Below are 21,133 nucleotides of genomic sequence, written 5' to 3'. Positions count from 1 at the left end.
ACAAATACTTTGGAATGGCCAAATTATTTGTATTTCTTTGTAAAAGCTGTGGAACTTGACTAGAGCTGCTTTTCATAATATCATTGATAACCATCAAGGTCTAAAAGTATCAATGATTTGGGGTGCACAGCTTGAGAGATCCTAAAGGTACCTGGTTTTCAGACAGCAGGTGCTCATTATTTTCAGAGGAGGATTCCATCCCCACCCACATGAGCCGAGAACTCTGTGCGGAGAGAGAGCCCTTCCATTACCAGGCAGCAGTGAGGGGCTCGGATCAGCGGGCTTCCACGCTAACACTTTACTGGAATGAATGGGGCAGGTCACACTTCTCAGAGAGATTGTTTCAGGCTGGCTGCAGACTCAGGCAGACATAGTCAGGACTCAGGGCCTGCAACGAGCCTGGGAGACTCATGAATACAGGCGAGTTTGAGCACAACCCCATGAATGGCTGAAGAGGTCAGGTCTTAAGCATAGCAGAAGCACCAGCAGTTTACTGGTTGCTCTGCAGCTGTGACTGCTCCTGAGTCAACCTTGTTCCCGGCCTTGCTCCCTCTCCAGCTTCTGACTACAGCTTTGACCCTTGGCTCTGACTCCTGGCCCTGGCTCTAACTACTAGACCAAACTCTGGTTCTGTCCAGTAGGCTGCTGCAGTCATCACTGAAATGGTCTCTCTGCAAACTTCACTTGTTTTAAAACTGAGATGCTACAGTGATCTCATTAGTTCAGACACTGGGTCCCTAGGTTAGGACTACAGTATTTAACCTCACCTTTCTTGGGCAGAGGAAATTATCAAGGGGTGAAGAGCCAAACTAGGGCAGTGCTGTGTGCATGGGTGGGGAATCTTGAGGGTCCTCCTTGGGTTTTATGGGGCCTTATGCTGTACTATAAAACTGGTGTCCCTGTGCCTGAAGACAGCTGGGGCAGGGGTGACAATTTTTTAGAGATGTGATTTTATAATCTTCAGCACCACACTAATGAAATATTTTTAAACATGATTTAAACTAAGGTGTTGTAGACTAGCATAGTAAATTCAAAACTGATAGGGGCTTGCAAATGCGCATTCATTACAACATGAGCAGAACTTTCCTGAGTTCTGCTAATAGCTCAAGCAGGTTTTTCATTTGTAAGTTAACTGGGTCCTCTCCCAAGGAAGCAGAGCCACAGAACAGGGATAGGAAGAGGCAGGTGTGTGGACACTAAGACCCAGGCGTGCTCCAAATTTTCAGGTGCCCTATGCAGCTGTGTATTCTGCAGATGAGCGAGGCTGGCCATGGGACTCTGATTTTAAGGGTACCTCTAGACTACATTCTTCTTTTGAAAGGAGATATGCAAATTCGGTGCTAATTTGCATATCTTCTTCCAATCACTTTTTCGAAAGTGTTTTTTTCAAAAAAGAAAGCAGTTTACATGCAGTTCTTTAAAAAAAAAAACCCTTTCTCGAAAGAACCCTGCACACCTCATTTTATTCTCTGTTCTCCAGCAAAATTAGAGTCTTGTGCAACTCAAAAGCAGGGAATGGCCCTGACAGCAGAGTGGATATAAAAATGGCTGTCTTGTAGTATGCAAAACCTTAGCTTCCCATTTGCTATAGGCTGAAAGCTCATGGATTTTTCGAGCATATGCTCTATTTACCGCTGGTGTATTACCTTAAGAGAAGGCTTGTGCATTACTTCAAACCGCAATTTACAAATCTGTGTCGAGGGGAGTGATATAGTCACACTGCCACCCTGGCACATGAACAGATGTCTTCTCTAGAGCACTGCTCTTTGTAGCTCATTGCAGCCCTCTTTGTATCTGCATGTGTGGCAGTGCAAGGTTCTTCCCACTGTGCGGGCAAATGTGCTGCAGTCCTGCTCTGGAGAAGAGATTAATTAATTCTCTGCCCCCATTTGGTCTTTGGCCCAAGACTCCTATTAATGCCTAATTAATTCTATTCAGGGAAGAGAAGTGTGTGTTGTGAATGCCCATCTGCTAGGGATAAACTGAGATCACTAGCTCAATTCACACAGGTCGCAGCGTCGCACATGTCACACAAAGTGAGCACCCGGGGGCATGCTACCAGACCCAAGCAGTCCTATTTCACACCCGTGTTGCTGAGGTGTAAATAAGCGTCCAAGGTGCTAGACATTGTGCAGTAAGCCTGGGAGCATCACCACAACACACTATAGCAACAGCAAAAAGCCATCAATACAGCTAAATAGAAACAAAGGCTTCCTTGTGTGGACACAGCAAATGAGTGTGAAGTGAAGGCTACACAGATGACTTTGGCTATCTCACCCCTGACAAATGGAATATTCAACATCTGTATGCGGAATATTCATTTTATACTAGACAATAAAATAAAGCCAGGGCTTGGCTCAAAACCAATTCTCTATGCCCTCTCCCACACGCCTGTAAAAATAAATGAATTCTTTAAAGCAGTAATTCAAAGGTTCTATGCCAGTAACCGAAGAATCAGAGAAGTCGGGCAGGTTTTTGACCATCATGTTGCAGAAAGCACAGTGATTCAGGACATCGGATTGGCCTTATAAACAGGATTCATTCCAATATCCCAGATAGTCACAGAGCAACTGATCCCACCCTAGTCCAGGTTCTATCACTGCCCCATGGGGTTTGAAATCTACCTTATATGGAGAATCCTGTCATAGGGGAATCCCTTTCAGCTTGTCTAGACTACATCCCTCTTTCGAAAGAGGAATGTAAATTAGGCAGCTCGAAAGTGAAAATGAAGCATGGATTTAAATATCCTGGGCTTCATTTGCATATTCGCATTCTATTGCTATTTTGAAAAATGGCATTTCGAAAGTGAAACTGCAGTCTAGATGTGTTCTTTCAGAAAAAAAAACTTTTTCGAAAGAACCCGTACTCTTGAAAAAATGAGGAGTATGGAATCTTTAGAAAAAGAGGGGGGGTTTCGAAAGAACCGTGGCTAGACTGCGGTTTCACTTTCGAAATGCCCTTTTTTGAAACAGCGATCGGACATGAATTTGCAAATGAAGCATGGGATATTTAAATCCATGCTTCATTTGCACTTTCAATCTGCCTAATTTACATCCCTCTTTTGAAAGAGGGATGTAGTCTAGTTATAGCTTTTGTGTTATATTGTGGCCGTAGCCCTATGGCATGCTATCCATTCTTCCTACCTCTCCTTTGGAGGAGTGTTCTGGCATAGGAGGGGGATGGAAGGGAATGTGGCTGGAACACTAGGCTCTACTAACCTTGGGCCAGTGGAATGGCTCCTAAGGAGAGCACTCCAGCAGGCATGAGATCTAATTTGTGCTGGGCTCCAGAGGCAGGAAACAAGCTGTCTGGAAGCCAGTTGCCTTTACCTCTTGTCCTTTTTTGGCTGCATACCTGTGAGTTTGGCGCAGCTGATGACTGAGCCAATTAACTTTAATATTCTCTGTGGGTTGAGTTTTGATGCCCTCTTTCAAGCTTAGTGATGCCTAACTCTATTAGTAGTGCCACTGGAAATAATGAAGCAGAATCTGGCTTTGTATACTAGATGACATCAATCCAAGTACAGGACTGCATGAATATCTGGGATGAGCTATATCCTTATTGCAGTGCAAAACTTTTGTTTTTTAGGATTCTTTGGTTTTTCTCTTTAAACTCTTTATCCTCTCCAGTTGTTGTTCTATAGCAGTTGTCCCCAATGTGGTGCCCGTGGGTGCCATGGCGCCTGCTGGGGCATTTATGTGCACCTGCCTAGTGACCAAGGCCAGCCTGAACCATTCTTGCGCCCTGAGCCTCGGGCACCCGGCACATGCGCGGCCCCCCGCCCTGGGTGCATGGCGCATGCATGGTGCCACCCCCGGGCACGCGGTGCATGCGTGGCCCTGCCCCCGGGTGCTCAGCAGCCCCAAAAGATTGGGGACCACTGTTCTATAGGATACTTTTAAAAATGAATCTGTTCACTAAAACAAATCAAATGTACTTTTTCTTTGTGTTATAAAAAGTTCTGTTTACTTTTTACTAACATGCGCTCTCACCTATTTATTCAGAGGCTTTTGAGACACACTCGCTGAAGGTCTGAGAAGTTCTGATTCCCAGCAAATATTTGAACTCACCATTGAGATTATTCATTAACACTTTTTGTAAAACTCAGAGAGAGAGAGAGAGAGTACTAAAATGTTAAGGTTTAGCAGCAGTTTATTCCTAATCCAGCAATGAAAAAAACCTCAACCATCTTTAATGGGGTAAAGTTACCTTTCGGTTGAGAGTTTAGATTCACATGGGTTTTTCTAATGGGCTCATGATAAATCTAGTTCTGCTTCGATAAATGTCAATGGTAAAACTCTCATTAAATTTAAAGGGAGTAACATCAGGCCAAAGTTGGACACTTTTGGAACTGTATCCTCTAAAATAGGCAGGTTGAGCTTTGCATCATTCTACGCAATATATAAAATAGTCATGCAATGATGCATGACTATAAAAGGGTTGTGACTTCATAAGTCTGCATATTGGACGTGACCAAATGTTTGAGTGCAATTAGATCTGCCTGGGGGAATGTATTTGTTTTAGTGTTTTTCTTCTATTCAAGACTGGATGGGCCACTTGGACTTTGAATTTTGAGAGCTTCAGTACCTGGAAATGTGAAAGTTCAGGCTGCTCACTCACCCCTCCTGTATATATCCAGCCTAGCATAATAATCACATGATCACATGGAATTTTTCTGACGGATATTCCTCATTCAGTGTACGTGTTTGAAAGTGAATGAAGGAGGATTGTCAAGAGACCCAGGCAGGGGTTTATAATGGCATTACCACCTTGACCCATGGAGAGCAATGCTACTGGAAAAAAACACAGTGTGGGACTACTCTGTGGGATTAGTCTTTGAGTTAGAAGCTGTGAAGAGACAATACAGAATTTTTTTTTAATGAACAGCCACCTCAATTCTCTATTCACCTTGCTGTGTGGTGAGGTCTCGTGGATATTATACTCTGTGATCATTAGCTAAATCTCTCATAATGCATCACTTTTCTCCCTTTTGTGAGGGGAGAGAGTATGTCAGAGGAGACCCTGACCATGGTGCATCATAGGAGGTGTAGTCCAGCCAGAGAGCTCATCCCACAGAGGACAATGGAGGCATAATGTTCCTGAATCACATCTATCATGAGGCACTGTAGTGCCATTTCAAATCAAAATATTTATGATTTTGCATGGAATATTTCAGTTTTCACATGTTCAGGAGGTTGTGTTTTGGGGAAGTAAAATTATGTGTGATTTTTATTTTGAAATAACAAAATTTTCTGCAAAAAGTAGAGAAGGTGAACAAATAAATTCAATTTAAAATCTACATTTTACACTGATATGCAAGTGTGATGGACATTTTTTGACCTAGCATTCAAGATAATTAAAGACTGTATCATAGAGCATACTTGCAATGGGCAGAGTTAAGGTTGTTTGCAACCTTAATGTTTTTTGAATGTCGCTTGTGTTTAGGCATATAAGATGCAGAACTCTATCCAAGTGGAATGATTGTTTTATGTAATATGTGAGCTTTGTTTTAAAGTTAACAGTTAAAATTGTTTGCATGATTTTGGAAGAGGTGTAAAATTAATTACTGATTTCAGGATGGGAATGTATTGTTCTCTCGCTCCCCCGCTTTGAAAAAGTTAGTGGAATTTATTCTGAAATATTTTTTCCTCGCATAAATATGATGAGACTAGGAAGGAAAAGGAGAGAGAACATTAGACCACTCCTGGCTCTTGAGCTTCCTTTGCATTTTGCCAGTTTCTACTCTGCCCTTTTTGTAAATTTTGGAATTGCCCGATGGTAGAAATGGTAATTTGTCATCAAGGTTTAAATAGTCCCATAATTTCACACAGGCAAATGGGTTAAAGCCACCTTTAGCTGGTAGCCCTCTTAAGTGAAACATTTTCTTTTGCTGTTTCAATAACTTTTATTAGCTGTTGGAGTAAAATCTTTCCCATTTTATTCAAAGGAAACAGTTACACTCAGAATGACTCAGAAGGAATATTTTTGTATAGCCATCACTGAGGGCCCATCCAGCCCTCTCTGAAGTCAGTATGAATTTCTCATGTTTTCATTATCCCCATGCTTGATACAAGGCGTGAAGAAAGGAGTTCTCTTGACTTTCTTCTGACTCTAAGCTTAGGAAGAGCAGCAGTTCAGCTGCTGCAGTATTGGTAAGCACCTTCTTGCAAGAGGTTCCCCACTTAGGGCACGAGGGATGTTATACCAGTGCATAAGACAGGAAGTGCATTGTGCAAGCGTCTGCCAATAAACTGTTGAAACTGCCTAGTCATGAATGGACAGAGTCTCAACTGATATAAATCAGCATAGCTTCATTGACAGCTTCATTAGAGCTACACCAATGAGCATCTGGCCCTTTCTTTCTATGCATTCTTAATTGTTAATCAAAAACAACTTAACATTTGATGATTATTCAGCAAGTTTTCTAATATTTTTAGCTGCTAACATGGTCAATGAATTATCACAAAATCAACTAGAAGTTCCCCCCTCCCCTCATTTTGAGAAAGTGATCTAATTCCAATTCCTTTTTTACTGTTCTCTGGTCATCTTACTTACTCATAATGCCCATCTTCCCTTTCAGTAGTTGTGTTTTTACCCCATTTCCTCACTGTACCCAACCCATTTTTATTCCCAGTGCATTTCTCAAGATGGTTATTTTCAAGCTACTAATTTGCAGTATAAAATGACCTCTGTTTTTAAAGTAATGGTATTTAAACTGCTTTCAGACTTACCTTTGTTTTGCCTAAATGTGGCCACAATTATTTTTAAAACATCCTTGTGTCCACTATAATATAATCAGTCATAATGTTAAATACCATCCTTGAATGGAAGACAGAAGGCAGGGAGGGAGGGAGGCAAGCAGGCAGGGAGGAAGACTGCAAATAAAATGGAAACAAACAGCTCTGAATGACATCTATCATCTCAACATGAAATAGAAAGATTTGGAGAGAAGGGCAGTGAAAGGCCAGGATGGCTAATGTGTGTTGCAAAGCACGGAATGGACCAAGATGAAAGGTAATGTCAAACAGCTCTGATGCAATAAGACCCATCAGTGGAGACTTAAACATCTACCTCACTTGTTTCTGGTCCCTATAGCAGTGATATTTCATTTATTCACTGGATTTATATTTATATAACACTTATCTGCAGATGAAGATTATCTGAGATACAGCTGAGAGATATTCTCAGCTGGCCCACATGGTCATAATTAGGGATGTAAGCAACTAGTTGATTACCCGATAAACAGAGTCTTATCAGGTAGTCAAATAGCGACTCAACTAGTCACTTCCTTCCCCACACCACACTTGCTGTGGTGAGAGAGGCAGCAAGGGGGGGAACAGAAGCTGGTGCTGGGGGGAGCTGGTTCCCGCCAGCACCATCACTAACACTGTCTCTGCGGTGTGGAGGCAGGGAAGGCAGAGGCATAGCAGAGGGACCAAACATGAGCTGGGAATCAGCTGATTCCTGGCTCATGCCTGGCTCCAGATGCTGTACCTCTGCTTTTTAAATGTATTAAGAGCCTCCAGGCTCTTTAATACATTTAAAAGCCAGAGATATAGTTGGACCAGACGTGAGCTGAGAATCAGCTGATTCCTGGCTCACACCTGGTCCCCTCTCCCCTCCCCCACGCTGCGCTTCTGTCTTTTAAATGTAGTAAGAGCCTGGTAGCTATTACTACATTTAAAAGGCAGAGCCACAAGGGTTAACTCCCGGGGCTGGGAACTAGCCCCACTGCAGCTCATCAGTTCCCCCCCTTATCAACTAATCAAGTCGTCGATGGAAATTCCATCAACGACTTGATTAGGTGATTAAACGCAATTTAACATCCTAAGTCATAATTGCCTCAACTTCAGTAGAACCATTACAATTTACATCAGCTGAGGATCTGCCCCAGACACTCAATGTGCAAGACCTTCACAAAGAAATTAGTGGAAGTTCCATACCCAGCGTATTGGCATGGCCAGCAAGCTTTTCTTTTCACCTTCCAAATTAGCAAAGAAATTAGGCACTTGCTTCACTTTAAGCACATACTCAAGATACATAATCAATGGAGTCTGGGCACTTTGCTGAATCAAGGCCTAAGATTAGGGAGATGCCAAGTATACAGTAGAGTCTCGATTTTCTGACCTTCGGTTATCCAACATTCCGTTTTATCCGACGCCCTGCCCGCTGTCATGTGCCACCCACCAACATGACAAATTGATTAATAAGAATGCAACGTGTACAACAATCAGTGCCATGCACCAACACCACACACGAGTGCATTTGTTTGATGACGCTGTACTGTAGATTTAAATTTCTTTATCAGCATGGCAAGTGAAAAAAGAAAGAAAGTAGTTGTTTCAATGGAACAAAAACTTGAAGCCTTACAAAGACTAGATAAAGGCGAAACTATGCAAAAAGTGGTGACAGAATATGGTGTGGGGCATGTTATTGTTGGCGACTGGAAGGGAAAAAGAAATGAAATTGAAAAATGGTGCTCTGATAGGGCTTCAAATGAAGGTCTGAAAAAAAGAAAGATGATGAAAAATGCGAGTACGAAAAGGTGAGTGCAGCTTTATTTTTGTGGTTCACATAGCAAAGCCAGAACAGCTTGCCAATAACTGGACCTATTCTACAAGAAAAAGCTCTGGCATTTCACAACAAATTTAATGAGGGAGAAGCCGACTTCACAGCTAGTACAGGCTAGCTAGATCGTTAGAAAAAATGTTATGGAGTGAGGCAGCTCAACATCTGCGGAGAAAAATTATCAGCAGTTTCAGAATCAGTTATTAAATTTAGAGAACAATTTCTGTCTGTTGTAAATAGTGAAAGGTTATTGCATGAACAGATATATAATTGTGATGAAACGGGCCTAAATTTTAAAACGCTTCCATCAAAAACTCTGGCTTCCTGTGCAGAAACTTCAGCTCATGACTACAAAAGAAACAAAAAACGAGTGACCATTTTTGCCTCAAACTTGCTTTATAGGAAAATCCAAAAATTCATCTGTTTTCAAAAACATAGTTCCTACAGCACTGCTAGTTTGGTATAGCAACCGAAAGAGCACATGGATGAACTCTGAAATTTTTCGAACCTGGTTTTATAATGAATTCATTCCTTCAGTAGAAAGATTCTTGAATTCAAAAAATCTAGAAAGGAAAGCTATTTTGGTTTCGATAATACGCCATCTCATCCTAACGCAGATGAACTGAAGGATGGGAACATAAGAGTGATTTTTTTACCACCAAATGTCACCTCATTGTGCCAACCTATGAACAACGGTGTTATTGAAGCTTTCAAAAAATATATTGACGTCAGCTTCTTAAATCACTTATAGATGTTATTGATGATGGAAATAGCATGCTAGATAAATTGAAAAAAATAAACCTGAAAGATGTTGTTTATTGGGTTGCACAAGCTTGGGAAGAAATTGAAAAAAAAATGGCAAGATAGCGGAAAAAGCTTCTTATGGATGACAAAAACAGAACGAACGAAGATGAATGTAGCGAAGAAACAAGTCAAGAGAGTTGTGAAAATCTTTGAATCTTATTGAAACACATACCAGGCTGTGAAGATGTAAACAATGACGACATACAGGAATGGATGGAAAAAATGAGCAACAAGAGCTGACTGATAAAGATGTAATTGATCTTGTGAATCGTAGTGACGATGATGTTATGGAAGACGAACTAGAGAAAATGGACAGATCGAGTCACGGTGAGGGAATGAAGGCTCTCGAAGCAGCACTAATTTACATTGAGCAACAGAAGGAAGCAACCACTACAGACTTACTGCTATTCAGACGCTGGCGTGATCTTGCTGTGGAGAAAAGTAAGGACGCCCAAAAACACCTCCGAATCACTCATTTCTTTAAAAACTAAACGTTTTTATATTGAGAAAATTGTTGTAAATTCTATTTTTGTTTGTTGAAATATTCTTTTTTATTTTTCATTAGAATTGATAATAAATTGAGTTTATACTTATTTGTGCCCATGTATATTATTAGTATTCTATATTATCCGACAATTACTCTATCTGACCATCCTCCGGTCCCGTTTAGGTCGGATAATCGAGACTCTACTAGATAAGACAGGTATAAAGTTTATTTGTTTTTCTCCTCTTAATTTAGAATAAAATCATAGAACACTAGAACTGGAAGGGACCTCGAGAGGTCATTGAGTCTAGTCCCCTGCCCTCACAGCAGGACCCAGCACCGTCTAGACCATCCCTGATAGATGTCTATCTAACCTGCTCTTAAGTATCTCCAGAGATGGAGATTCCACAATCTCCCTAAGCAAGTTATTCCAGTGCTTAACAATCCTGACAGTTAGGAAGTTTTTCCTAATGTCCAACCTAAACCACCCTTGCTGCAGTTAAAGCCCATTGCTTCTTGTTCTATCCTCAGAGGCCAAGATGAACAAGTTTTCTCCCTCTTTCTTATGACACCCTTTTCTAAACTAAACAAACCCAATTCTTTCAGCCTTCCTTCATAGGTCATATTCTCTAGAGACCTTTAATCATTCTTGTTGCTCTTCTCTGGACCCTCTCCAATTTCTCCACATCCTTCTTGAAATGTGGTGCCCAGAACTGGACACAATACTCCAATTGAGTGCAAGGGTAGAGTACAAGAATGACTTCTCGTATCTTGCTTACAACACTCTTGTTAATGCATCCCAGAATCATGTTTGCTTTTTTTGCAACAGCATCACACTGTTGACTCATAGCTTGTGGTCCACTATGATCCCTGCAGTACTCCTTCCCAGACAGTCACTTCCAATTCTCTCTGTGTGAAACTGATTGTTCCTTCCTAAGTGGAGAACTTTGCATTTTTCCTTATTAAACTTCAGCCTATTTAGCTCACACCATTTCTCCAGTTTGTCCAGATCATTTTGAATTATGACCCTGTCCTCCAAAGCAGTGGCAATCCTTTCCAGTTTGGTATCATCTGCAAACTTAATAATCGTACTCTCTATGCCAATAGCTAAATCTTTGATGAATCCATTGACCAGAACTGGTCCCAAAACAGGGAATAACTCTGATGTTTGAAACATTGTTTCATAAGAACAGTCACCAGGAATTTGGAAGCTGGTATGTTTATTTGCTCCCTTGTTCGCACGCGATGTTATTTACTTATACTTAGATTGGAGAAATATTCTGATCTTTTAGGCCCAGATTCTCAGATGCCTTTAGGCACCTAATTTACATTCAGATCAATAAGAATTAGTTGCCTAAATACCTTTGAGGATCAGGGCCTTATGAAGCTGATTTACATCAATAGAAGATTGGAGGGCTGGGAATGATCCTAAATCCTGTAAGCAAGCTGTGTAAATACTACGCATTAAATTGAGGATAATACTCTCTCTCCTTTCTGTGTATGTAAGAAGCCTTCCCCTATCTTTCCCTTAAGTGAAACAATTTGTGGGTTAAGCCAGAATAAAATCAGAAGTATTTAACTGGAAGTGACAGAATTCAATAGAACAGGTCTGAGACCCAGCAGACCTGGATCTATCCAATCTGGCTTAATAGTATTGACTGATGTATATGGCTTTTGTATTTGTAAAACTGATTGCAAGTAGAAGGACTCCAGAAAACTGAAGCCTCCTTATCACTCTGTAAAGTCAGCTTCTTTCCAACCACTCAAGCTGGTAACTCACTGGGACAGAATGCAATTCCTTTTCATTTGTTTTGAAAGGATACTGTGGAAATTACAATGCAACAGGTTTTCAATGACACGGGTGTAAAGGATTTCAGGAATCTTGTTTCACAGTCCTGCAAATGCCACTCTCCCAAACATGGGGTATATAATTTGTCCATTCCATTTGATGGAAAAAGGATAAAACTTATATTGCATAGATCAGTCTCAGTCAGTACGCAACTTCAAAGTCAGAAATTTACAGAGGTAGGTCCTGATCCTACAGAAACTTGCTCATGTGCTTCCCTTTAATTAAAGGACCACCCAATGTGCAAAGTGAAGCTTGTGAATAAAGCAGCAATCATATAAACAATGAGACACGTACGTATCTTTGCTACTGGGAATAAAGTCAAACACGTGCATTTGTGTTGTTATAAAAATGCAAAGTTAGGAAAAGTAAAGATCAACTCTATAAAAATGTGACATTTGTTAAATGCAGCCTCTTTAGAAGAGGACTTAACTGATTAAGTGGCAACATTGAACAAGTAGTTTTCATTTCAGCGCTTTCATATGTAGGCTTTTGTGGCGTGTAAGGATGGGGTAATGTAGACCTAACTGTGTTTTTGAGATGATTGTATGGTTGCATGTATAACCACCACCACACACATTTGAACCTGCGATCTTTGGAGCTTAGTGTAGGAGCCTCTACCACTTAAGCTAAAAGCCTCTCAGCTTAGGTTGTAGAGCTCCCTTGTTCTTATCACTCATTGTAAGTGGTCTAAGTGCCACTACATGGGACAGTGAACCACACTAGGTATGTGGGTTACATGCATGCATGCACGCACCTGAACTATACCCATAGGCTACGTCTACATTGCACATTCTTGCACAAGAATATATTCAAATGAGGTGCAGCAATAAAGATAAATGAGGTATGCCTCATTTGCATACCTAATAAGCCCCCATTTTTGCGCAAGGAGCTTTTGCACAAGAAGGAGCTGTCTACACTGCTCTTTCTTGTGCAAAAACCCCCTCTTGCTGAAGAGCCGTTCTGCTGCTTATTTTCAGGCCGCACCTCATTTGAATATCTTCTTGCACAAGAATGTACAATGTAGACGTAGCCATAGTGTCTGAGGGATCAAACCTCAGATTTTTTGCTTCCAAAATGCATGGTTTTCCAGCTGAAGGAAAAGCCTTGTTCATTTTTTTAAGTAATAGGTTAATGTAAACCAAATTAAGGAGGGCAAGGCAACTGCAAACACTTAAACTGATTTAATTCTGTTCCGCAAATTGAGAAGGATGGTCTTGTGCTTCAGGCACAGAACCGAGACGCCCAAGATTTGTGTTCATTCTGGGCAACTTTATGCAAATCAGGTAATCATGGCTCATTCTTCCATGTGTAATACAGAGGTTTTGTCTGTCTTTTCTGTTTATCCTGTAAGGCCCCCAGGCCAGGGACTGTCTCATACTCTGAGTTTGTACCTAGTAAGTGGGGTCCTTAGCTCAGGAGGCAAGCTTCTGGGTACTGCCTCGTACAAAAAGGATGCCAGTACGGAGCCAGCAGAGGGCAGTTGTGCACATACACACTACCACAATGTTTGCAAACTACTAACAGCTCGTGCTTTTCTAATGACACTTTCTATAAATACCATACAGCATACTCCAGTCCAGATTAAGTCCCTTTTGCACTACTCCAGCAATGCAAAGACAACTGAAACTGACTTCAAGGGGCAGATGGGAATTCCTCTATTAGTATACACGAGTTGTCCCATTGATCTTGGTAGGAACAGACTGCCTTCCCTTTACAAATTTTAGATTTGTCCTGCTTCCTGAAACACAAAGGCTGTGATTTGTTCAGAGCTGTAAGGTTAAGACGTTCTTCCTTATTTAGAAAATTCTGTAAGAACAGTGAGTGCAAGACAGGATGGTCTTGCAGCTAAGTGCAGGCCTGACAGACAGAACACCTCATATCTCTTCCTGGCTCTGACACAGACTTGTTAGTTGATCTTAGGCACCTTGGTTTGTCTCCCTGGCTATGTCTAGACTACGGAGTTTTTCCAGGATAAACCCCACCATGTCCAGGAAATGTGTCTGCTCTTCTGACATTTTTGTTTTTTCAGAAGCCCTGGCTCTTCTAAAAGAGGAGGTTTTTCCAAAATTGGGCCCAGTGTAGATGGGCCAAATTTCAGAAAAGCCTCTTTCAACAAAACTATCAGAAAAAAGTACGCAAATTGCGGAATGCAATTTGTGTACCTTTTGCAGAAAAAAAGTGGCAGTCTAGACATAACCTCTGTGCCACAGTTTCTAATTTGTAAAACAAGAGCAGTCATTTATATTTCACAGGGTTTGTAACGTCAAAGCTATTCGTGTTTCTAAAGGGCTTTGAGATCCATGGATGCAAAGTGCTATAAAATGCTACTTAATACAAATAGAGTAAGATACTTTTTTCCTGCACTGAGCCTTTGCTGCATGTCGCACTGTACCTATCTGGCCACCAGAGGACAGAACTCAATTGTTTATTTCAATACCATTGCTAATTGTACATAATGATGTCTTATAGTTTACATCCAATAACAGTGTAATAGATTCCTTACTTTCGTTAGTTTTTAAAACAAGCTATTTAAACGGATTAAGTGAGACACATTTGCACAAAAGAAGAAAAACAAAAACTAATGCTTAAATCCGAGAGAAACTATGACCTCCCGTCCATATCTTGTAAGGAATACAGGATCAGTTTAATGAAAGATCTTTTAGTCAAAAAAGCAGCAAACTTCAAATATTAGAATAAATATTTCTACCTAGCTTTTTGTAAGATACTCTTTGCTTAAGACTTGTGTAGCGGTTGCAGGGCAACATTTCCAAACAACATGCAACAAATGGCAGGACACAGATGATGAATACTAAGGCCTAAGCATCTAAGCATGAGTTAAGTCGTGAGCTGCCAGTTAAACTTCTAATCTGAACGTTCTCTCCTATCAAGGGCAGTGATTTGGGGCCTGATCTTGCATACAACAGAACTACTTAGCTGGTAAGGGCAAGTCACATAACTAAGGACTTCCAGGATGGAGCCATTAGTCACAGAAATTATTTTGCAAAATCACAAGTCACATGGGACATGGAGAAGATACAGGTGACATCATTTAATAGGCTTTCAGGACATCAGATGATGAGTGGCCTGGCAGGGTATTTGTTACTGGACTTGAATACAGAGCGGGGATTTGTCAATAGCCTTTGCTAATGAATTTCCAAACAGTGAGAAGAAGAAGAAGCCTTGACATGAGGCTCCTCATCAGATTTTATCTTCTGTGAAGTGTTATTTAAAAAAAAAAACGGTCAGAAAACAGGAAATCACAGGCGCTGGGGCTCCCATGATAGCAAGGAGAAAGGCACAAAATTGCCACACATGCCCCCTTTTTATCTGTTCTAGCTGCCAGCACTATGGCCCATCCCTGGTGAATGGCTGGAGGTCCTTGACCCTAAACCCAAGCACCATTCCAATGCAACCTTTACTGCCAAACGCTGACTTGTGTGCTGATGAAAGGCGAGGGGCAAGCAGTCTTGCCAAATCACCTGCACTACAGGCAGGGAGCTACATTAGTACAGACTTGGCCCAGCCAATCTGTTGCTACTGTGAGTGAGGGGTGAGGGACTGCATTACTCCCCATGCACAGTTAATACCTGACCTCTGTGCTGCAAACACCAGCCAACCCTGGGACTGTGTGGAGTGCCTGTGGCACTCGAAAGAGCAATGTGAATGCCCTGACTTCCACCCTGATCCCTACCCTCACATAGAAGAGCACAGAGCCAACTTTCCATCCCTCCCACAGGGGACAGGAGGGGTATCCATGTGGAGTGTTCCTCCCACTAGTGGATCCTGGTGGGATGAGACCCATTTGAAATGGAAGAATCTATTAGACCCACTGAAAGAACAGTCAAGTATGATCGACCAAATTTTTCTTTCTCTCTCTCTTTCACTCTCAGTGGGTACGTCTAGATTACATGCCTCTGCCGACAGAGGCATGTAAAATAGGCTACCCGACATAGTCAATGAAGCGGGGATTTAAATATCCCTGGCTTCATTAAAATAAAAATGGCCACTGCACTGTGCTGGCTCAGCTGATCGTCGGCACAGCGCGCGAGTCAAGACACGGATTGGTTGACAAGGGAAGCCTTTGTCAACGGCTCCTGTAAACCTTGTTTCATGAGGCATAAGGGAGTGGTCGACAAAGGCTTCCTTTGTCGACCGATCCACGTCTTGACTCGCACACTGTGCTGACGATCAGCTGTGCCGGCACAGCACAGCAGCCGTTTTTACTTTAATGAAGCTGGGGATATTTAAATCCCAGCTTCATTGACTATGTCGGGTAGCCTATTTTAGATGCCTCCATCGGCAGAGGCATGTAATCTAGACATACCCCAAGTGTGTCTGTCCAGCTGAAGAAGAGCTCAGTGTAAGCACAAAAGCTTGTGTCTCTCACTAACAGAAGTTGGTCCAATAAAAGATATTACCTTGCCCATCTCGTCTCGCTAATATTCTGTGACCAACCCGGCCACACCATCACTACATGCACACACCCTTGACACTGGTCCTCTGGGTAAAACAAACCTTATCTCCTGGCCCCATCCTTCCAAAATCTTTTTGGCCTGCTGCTGAGCATACTAAAACCAAGGCAAGTAGTTTTCCATTAGACTAACAATATGGGCACAAATATAGTTGCTCTGGCACTCATTTGTTAACGTATCGATAATTGTTTTAGGATTTTTTTTTCCACAGAAAGACTTGCAAAAAAGGGCTCTGTAGATGGACTCACTGGCGAGCGCTGGTCATATTTCTGGCCTAAGAACTGTAACAAAGTGCTACAGAGATGTCTAATGGCTGGCAGAGAGATCTAATGAACAGGGAGTGAACCAGGAGTTAGTACCCATGGATTTCATTCTCACCTCTGCCACTGATCTGCTGTTTGACCTTAGGACAATCACATCACCTCTTTCTGATCTAGTCTCCCCGTTAGTGCTAATGGTGCTTTGTAAAGTGCTTTGAGACCTACATGTGCAGCCTTATGTAAGGGTTATTATTGATTTGCTAATTGGATTTAGAATTCTATAGGCATATTGACTTGTGTGGGATTTGTGTTCTGGCAGAATCGAAGGGGTGGGGGACACTGTGTTTTCTAGAAAAAGGAGTGTTCCCAAGGTATTTATTTCACAGCACCGTTGATCTTAATACTAAGTAAATAATCACTGTGTGATGCACATACTGGAATGATTATCTTACGATGAGGTTCTGGAAGGTTTATTATTAGCAAAGTCAACAAAACACATGAACAGATAAAATGCCCTTGATGATACATGAGGCATCTGAGATTTTGAGGAACGTTCTAAAGCATCTGGGGAATTCTTCATCTTCTCCTGTCACCAGTACCAGAGCTGTTTTGCAGTGTTTATTAAGGCATTACCTCTTGCCTCCCATCTGCAGAACTGAAGCAGGACTAGATCCTGTTAAGCTTAATCATGTGTATTGTCCTTATCCACACTAATGATCTCACTGAAATCAATGAGACTGTTCCTTTGCATGGAATAAATTGCCAAGGGAGGTGGTGGAATCTCCCTCTCTGGAGATATTTAAGAACAGGTTAGATAGACATCTGTCAGGGATGGTGTAGACGGAGCTTGGTCCTGCCTTGAGGGCAGGGGACTGGACTCGATGACCTCTCGAGGTCCCTTCCAGTCCTATAATTCTATGAGGCTTTGCAAAAAATCAGACCCATAAATTTTAATTCTGTGCTAACAGTAAACAGTCTTCTGTCATGTGCTTAAAGCATGTGGGTATGTTGGATTAAACAGTAAAACAGAGAAATAAAAAGGGTCTCAAAAATATTGCATACAACATATTTAGCTATAAAAACACGTGCTGTGTGTAAAAAATCTTTGTGAACTAATCACGCACAGAATGCAAGGCTATTACCCTGTCAGCCTGATTCTGCAATCAGGGTTGTGCCCACAAAAGCTCATGATAGTGTCTATATTTTTTGTCAGTCTCTAAAATGCTGCAGGACTATTAGTTGCTTTTTAAAACATTTTCAGTTCCAGACTAACACAGCTATCCCTCTTCGATTTCCATATGTCAACAGCTCTGTCCCTGAGTGGTGTTCCATCAAGTTCAGTGGCACTTGGATCACATATAACGTCATGCACAAGTGTCAAGGTCTGGAAAATGAAGCCCCAATGTGTGTTATATAGTGTCTGGGGGTAAAACACCATTGTTATCGTAGCAATGTTCAAATAAAAAACAATTTTAGTAAACATAGGGGCTGGCTGTACTGCACCTCATCCTCATAGCTCAGGTGGAAGTCGGTGGAAGATTTGTGTGCGTAAGGACTGCAGAGTTTGATCTGCAAGTTTCAGAGAGAAAGAAAAGTTAATGTAGGAGGCTACCTTTAAAAATGGAGAATAAGGCCCATTACTGTTTCTGTGCTAGAGGCACCCTCACAGAGCTTGAGAATACAGGACATGGGCAAAGGAATTAGCCAGCATATGGACCTCATGACAAACTACCACATAAAAATCAGAAAACAAAATGTTAAGGTTCCTAGAGCAACCTTAATTTGGCCTCACTGCACATTCTGTGTGAACAGGCACCTGGACTCTAGAAAATGACTCTACAGTAGTGGCTCCATGACCATGAATTTGACCCACTTGTACATAAGATGTGTTTTCCAAGACGCTCTACAAGTTCATGCATCATCACTTGAAAGAGTCTGAAGGCTGAGTTATGCCTTTAGTGACACCTGTGCAAGTCCCTGGTCTCCAAGTCAGTGACAGTTGCTATCCAAGCACTAGTACCTTCAAATCCTGGGTGAGTTTGCTGGGCTGGTGGTTAGCCAAGCTGTTTTCCTTTGTAAAAGAAGTCTGTGTGAGGAGTGACAGCTGTATGCCCTTGTGTGATGGGTTCAGTCACAGAGATTCCCCCCACCCCCGAAATACCATTCGGGGGAGATTCCCCCCACCCCCGAAATACCACCTTCCTGCTCTCCAGGGTGCCTAACTCTGGCCCGCTGTGCAAGGCCCTCCAGCAGGGACAGAGATGGGACTCATAACCCTCTGCAGTATAATAACCATGCTGAGATCAGCTCAGCTCTGGGAAGGCTCAGCTAAAGGGACTTGTCTCAGCACACAAGTTACTCTATATAATTTCATACAGGGTAAGCTCATGTTATTTGACCTTTTGCAGGGTCAAGAGAGATAGGTGCAGTTGCTTATCCTTCCTCCCCAGTAACAATTATTTACATTAGGGTTATTAATTAACAAAAGTGATGTTATGATGTATAAAAAGCAGGATTTAAGTGGTCTAAGAAGTACCATAGGGTATGTCTACACTTGCCCCCTAGTTCGGACTAGGGAGGCAAATGAAGCATACTGAAGTTGCTAATGAAGCGCAGGATTTAAGTATCCCGCACTTGATTAGCATATTCGCGGCTGGTCGCCATTTTAAAATGCCGGTTGCCCGATTTAACTTGCCGCGTGTAGACGTGGTAGTCCGATCCAAAACCCTTCCCTCGAATTAACTGTTACTCCTCGTGCAATGAGGAGTAACAGTTAATTTGAGAGAAGGGTTTTGGATATTTAAATCCTGCGCTTCATTAGCAACTTCGGTATGCTTCATTTGCCTCCCTAGTCCGAACTAGGGGGCAAGTGTAGACATACCCACACAGAACAATGTAGGTTATTAAACAAAACAGAACAGGCAAGCTAAGTGTAATATATTAAAAACTGGTTGCATACAGTTGTCTAATAATCTTCTTTCACAGACAGGGCAGCCTCCCAGGTGGGACTCAATTCTTCTCCCTGTTCAGTCTTACATGTTGCCAGCAGTCATGTTGGGTGGTAAGCAGGGGTGTCTCGATGACTGGCAGCTGTTGTCAGTCAGGATTTCTGGGTTGTCCTGGTTCGTTCCTGACAGGTCCTCTGCTCCATCAGTGATGATAAACTTTCAGCTGCGTGCGTGGGCTCCCTTTATCTAAAGTGTTAGACCTCGTGTACTGGGGTCAACACAGTAGATCTCTGAGAGCCCCTGGAAACGACAGATTGAGGGAAGGATGAAACCAATCGAGCAGGTTTATTGCCAAATGCTATTCACTAACAGTCATCAGCAGCAAGTCTCAACGCTAAGCCACTGTGCGTTCTGCAAGTGTTGGCAATGTACTTACCCCCAGCAGGTTTGTTACCAAATGCTATACATTAAGGCTGTGTCTACACTGGCCACTTATTCCGGAAAATCAGCAGCTTTTCCGGAATAACTTGACAGCTGTCTACACTGGCCCCTTGAATTTCCGGAAAAGCACTGACGATCTACTGTAAGAAATCAGCCGCTTTTCCGGAAATACTATGCTGCTCCTGTTCGGGCAAAAGTCCTTTTCCGGAAAACTGTTCCAGAAAAGGGCCAGTGTAGACAGCACAGTAGTCTTTTCCGCAAAAAAGCCCCAATCGCGAAAATGACGATTGGGGCTTTTTTGCAGAAAAGCGTGTCTAGATTGGCCACGGATGCTTTTCCGCAAAAAGAGCTTTTCCGGAAAAGCATCCTGCCAATGTAGATGCGCTTTTTCCGAAAATGCTTATAACGGAAAAATTTTCCGTTATAAGCATTTCCGGAAAATCATGCCAGTGTAGACGTAGCCTAAAAGTCTCAACACTAAGCCATTGTGCATTCTGTAAGCATTAATAATGCCCCTGCCTACAAAAATGTATAAAGCACCCTCACCCCCGCCCCCAACCAGGGTTGGTGGGAGCTTTTCGGTGCCCTTTTATCGATTTGTACAAACAACTTCCATCACTTCTTTATGTACCAGGTTGCCACTCTCTGTTGCCTAGTTACCACCCCTCACTTTATGGAAGGGGGGCTCACTTACTATCCTTCATGCTGTCAATTTCGACATAGTCCTGAACCTAGGTCGGTATGTACATTAGTTTTTGGGGAGTCTTTTGTTCCAAGACATTTCTTATTAAGATACCCGCTACTCCCCTTTGGCTTACAGTCTGTACTCGGTGCCTCCCTATGTCCTTCCATGCTTGACCTAACATACACAATCACACAGTTATCAATAGGGCCTTTTTCTTGGCTCCTATGTTACTGAACCAAAGTCTTGCTCACTAGATTCCAGGTCTGTTGCTGTTTTCATGCTTCAGGCCTTTATTCAGGCCTGCTGACTCCATGTTACCGATCCTCAACTTACTACAGCAGCCACTCCTATTGTCTGGTCTCCTACCTATGTAGGTTTTGCAAAAGACAGGAAATATTTGTGTTCAGTTGAAACTATTTCTCACTGTCAGTGGAAAAGTACAATATGTAAGGCTAAGTCTACACTGCAACTTTCTGGCTCACGGGTGTAAAAGAAACCCCACTCCTCCCTTCCTCTTCCCATCACAGGAAGTTACAGTGCTATAAAGTGTCAGGCTACGTCTACACTGCAGGTATTTGTCGGCAGAGAGTATGCTAATGGAGCACTCATTGGCATTTGTTGC

Source organism: Pelodiscus sinensis, chromosome 6, assembly GCF_052426305.1.
Source record: "Pelodiscus sinensis isolate ZL-2025 chromosome 6, ASM5242630v1, whole genome shotgun sequence".
Classification (NCBI taxonomy): Eukaryota; Metazoa; Chordata; order Testudines; family Trionychidae; genus Pelodiscus; species Pelodiscus sinensis.
The sequence above is the reverse complement of the archived record's forward strand: the minus strand, read 5'-3'. Positions refer to the sequence as shown.